This window comes from Tupaia chinensis, unplaced genomic scaffold (assembly GCF_000334495.1).
Source record: "Tupaia chinensis unplaced genomic scaffold, TupChi_1.0 Scaffold139871_1, whole genome shotgun sequence".
NCBI lineage: Eukaryota > Metazoa > Chordata > Mammalia > Scandentia > Tupaiidae > Tupaia > Tupaia belangeri.
The window spans coordinates 872714-877215 of NW_006199750.1; the positions used below are offsets into that span (position 1 = coordinate 872714).

At 36.5% G+C, this 4502-nt stretch overlaps 1 protein-coding gene across 1 annotated transcript in view; it reads right to left on the reverse strand.

The window, feature by feature from the left end:
* The window catches only part of IQCM (IQ motif containing M), a 472102-nt gene that overhangs the window by 456676 nt on the left and 10924 nt on the right, over positions 1-4502 (reverse strand). The gene's annotated exons all lie outside the window — the stretch shown is intronic.

The following is a 4502-nucleotide window of genomic DNA, read 5'->3' on the forward strand; positions in this document are numbered from 1 at the left end:
CTTCTCTCATAAGCCTGTCTTCACGGGGCACCACAAGAATTCCAGAATCAGAATATTTCCTTGTGATGTACTAGACAATAATTGGCTGTTACTGCCGTGCTGCCTGTATCAGATGAGCTCTTCTATTCCAGACAGAATACAAATACAAATGAAGCTCCTTGGTGATAAACACCAAATCTGATCACGGAAAACTGTAAAATGGCCCATAAAAGAGAAACTCTACCTTTAATCATGTAAGTTTTGTTTTGTTTGGTTTGGATTTTTTGTTGTTGTTGTTTTGTTTTGCTTTGTTTTGTTTGAGAATTTTGCCATAGGGTGCATGTGCTCACTGGAGAGAGAGAGGGTCAGAGACAGTGAGAGGGGAAAGTGAGAAATCACTCCCCAGGGCCACTCCACAGTCCCTTCTCTTCCATTCTCCTCTTGGGATCTTGAGTACACACACACACACACACACACACACACACACACACACATGCACACTCACGCTTTGCATGATTTTCAAACTCCCAGGTGGAAGACTCAAACCACAGTTGGGCCATGTGGGAGTCCAACAACATAACCACACTGCCATCTGCTGGCCCCTAAGAATCAATCAAAGTTGACTGGAAAACGAGCATTCCTTATTTTCCATAATTTCTTAAAATATTTAACATCATGTAACGGTATAAAACCACAGTTGCCCACAGATGATAAAAAGCTGCAGTAATTGTAAATGCCAAGTATTAAATTACACCAAACAACTTGATCATTCTCAAGGTTGTATTTTTGTTCTCTTTTGTTTATTTGCTTCTTCTATGAGAGAAATAGAAGGACAGATACCCCCAACTGAACTGCCCACATCATAACTCACCTCCAGTCTCAGCCAGCCTAGATCATGAACACATGCACGTGTGTCCAGCATGCTCAGGGAGCCCCTAGGACACAAACCCAAAACCTTTCAGATGTGGGTACAGTTGCATTATTGCTGTGCCACTGCCTGGTCCTCTCCATGCTGCATTCAAACCTAACATCAAATGCAAAACTGTCAACTGCCGCACAGGGCCAGATCAGGAAAATGGAAATAACACTGCAGCCATCTCTGACTGGTCTAAACCTGTAAGAGTTAGCTCAGATTAATGACACATAGGGACAAATGAACAACTGTGATTTGTACCTTATTTTAATTCACACACTGTGATGTATTCGAGATAGATACTTGTTGTTAGTTACTCTTATCTTTCCTGCATCATCATTAGAGAAAGTGATCCTCACTCAAGGGTGACTGTCGCCCAGGAGACATGTGGAAATACCTAGAGACATTTTTGACTGCCACATCCAGAGGTAGTCCTACTGTTGTATAGAGAATAGACGCCACAATTGATGCTAAACACCCTACAAATACAGGACAGCCCATTACAACAAATAATTATCCAACCCAACATGACAATACTGTGGCAGAAGAGGAACCCAGCTACAAGAACTAACACCCCAAAGGTCCCATGAAAGTGCCAGTTCCCAGCTTACAGTAATGAAGAAGGAAACTCAGGATGATACCCAACTGCTTTGATGGCCAATTTAAACATGAATTTTATTCTGTGTTGGTACTCGAGGCCCGTTCATTAAGCTCTCATTCAAGTCACAGCCTTTTATTTAAAAATCTTCTTTTAAGGGCGAGCCTTGTAGTGTAATGATTAAGTCTTGGGAGCTGGAACCTATATAGCCATAGTTCGCATCCCAGCCCAGGTGGCTTGAAAAACACACTAGCCATGTCCAAAATTCTGACAGGAAGGAGAAATGGAGGAAAAAGTATTGCAATGTGATCACGCACTGCTAGAAGATTCTCTCTTGCTCTTGTACTCTCTCTCTCTCTCTCTCTCTCTCTCCCTCCCTCTCTCTCTCCCTCTCCCTCTCTTTTTCTCCCTCTAGTGAGTACACCTACACTCTGGCAATAAAAAAATTTTAAAAAAATCTTTTTGCCATTTCAGACCCATGATAGAATATTTCTATGTATAATTAAAATTAAGTATAATTTTAATAAAAGTCCTCAGATTCATAGGCCTATTTGAAAAAAAAATTCAAAGGCAAACTAAACAGAATATGCTTTATAAATCACTAGTTCTTCAGTGTCCTCTATTCAAATGAGTTAACTTTTACTCTCCAAATGAAGGTGACTGTTGACTAATAATTTCCATGTTTTTATCACAGTTCTGACAGTTCTTTGAAACTTATACAGTGATCATGGACAGAAATGCTCTAAAATGCAAATCAGGTATCCTCACTATATTGAAAACTACATAGTGTCACAATATAAATATCAGAAGCTGAAGTTCTCTGATCAGATGCTTTCAATGAAATATGAAATAGCTAAACCAACTTTAGGCTATGCCTCAAATTTATATGCTTCCAAGCTATTCAAATATAAAACAAGCACTAACAAATGGACAGCCTTGTCCATTGCAAGTCTAATAAATCAAAATCACCAAGGTAAGTTAACCACATTTTCAGTGGGTACAGATTTATCATCAGAGGCCTTATAATCATGCAACCACTAGAAAAAGCAATGTGTTTTCCATGACCTTGGTCATAATTCACTAGCAACACTGACTTGTAACTTTTCACTATTATATAACTCTGAGTATACTCTTAAAAAGGATTTCAGGATTTTTGGACTTCTAAGTGAACATGCATGTATTTATACACAGGGGGTTTTTTTTGTCACTAGAACTTAATATGAAAACTATAAATATCTGATACCTGAAGAATAGGGCAGCAGATCGAAAAAAAAATTGAAAAGTGGGACTTCAATGTCTCAGAAATGTTCAGAAAATGCGAACTTGAGAACTTCAGAAACCTGAGTTATCCAAATACAGAAGTCTACAAGTTTTTACCTTTTTAGCAATTACTGTTTCTCTTAACATCTGACAATTTCTTCTAGTTGAATTCTCAATACCTAACTGGTGATAAAGTAAGCAGACTGTCATTAAGGTTGAAATAAAGTCAGAGAAGCTTTTAAGCATTCGGTTCTGTAAGTAGTTTTATTTTGATCTGTCACAAATGTTTCGAAGTGGAAGATTGAGATAATATATTTCCAGACATTTCAGAGATTAACAGAAAATGTAGCAGTTCTCTTAAAAAACAGAGCAAAGGTAGAGGAAATAAAGCATGGCAATGATGGGTAAGACATTAAGATATATTTACCAAACCTGTGCTTTTGCTTCCAAGTTTAGAATAAGACAAATAAAAATGACAATGTATTTTTAAATATTTAGAGATTTTTGTTTTGTTTTGTTATGTTAGAGAAAAAGGCCAAGTATCTAGAGGATAAAAAGTTTTACTACTTGGAGCCAGCAGGTGGCGTAGTGGTTGGGGCGCTGGACAATGTATGTCACAAAATGTATGTTTTTGATTTTTGGTTTTTAAAGTTTAGAATGGTATAACAAAAAGAAAAAAAAAAGAGAGAAGAAAAAGAAAAAATGCTTGAAAGAATACAAACCAAGATTAAGATGGTTGTCTATGAATGTTTAGATTATGAATGTTTTTTGAATATAAATTCAAAAAAAATCCATATTTCTTTATTTTTCCTTTGTCCTCACAGTAATTATTTAAACTTCTTACAACTAAAGAATTTAGATTAAAATGTCCATGGTTTTAATAGACCCATAAGCATTAATTATTACTGAAAACCAATCTGCTTCATAGGAGAATACTTTATTCTGCTGTTACAGCAAACCAATCTTCCTGGTACTTTTTTAAAATATTTAGGATATTGATTAATTGCTTCTAAAAATCTAAAATCAAAGGCTACACCTAATATCAAATACCTAGTCATTACAACTTTACAGCCTTTCCAAAGTAAAAGGCTCTTCCTAGGTCATTCTGTTTTTAAAATAATGTGGGTGACTCCGTGTTGATATCCATCCCATGCTGTTGACTGACTCACTTTCCAGCCCTGCTAAAAATGTCACAGTGTCTACTGACACACTAAAATATAATAACAGATTATTTACTGGGTTAATCATAATTACGGAAAAACAAAATAAACACGAGAAAATAAATAATCCTGTCAAGAATTCTGTGTAAATGTGGAAGACAACAGGTTCTTCTGTTAATAGATAATAGTTGGATACCTCCACAATTAATTTTTAAATTAGTACTTCCAGTCATGTTCTGGAAGCACTCAGTCTCAAAGCAAGCTTGTTATTTTGTCTCCACACTCACTGAGTCTTTCTCAGGAGAAGCTGCCAAACCCAGCACCAGCTGGCCTTTTGGGAACAAGACTTAAGTTAACAGCAGATATTTCTTTTGTAGCTGTTAATAGATATAAAAAGGACAGAGTTGAACTAATCTAAATCCATTAAATTGGAATAAGTGTAACCTCTAAGAGAGTTTGAGTTGTACAGTCAAAACTTTAAAATTTTCCATTGTCTTCCCCATAACTGCCTAAGGGCTCTGTTTTTTCTTAAGTATTCATTGCAGATAAAGTGCCTAGTAATTCTCCAGCTCCCTTTTGCCTGGCTCTTTCC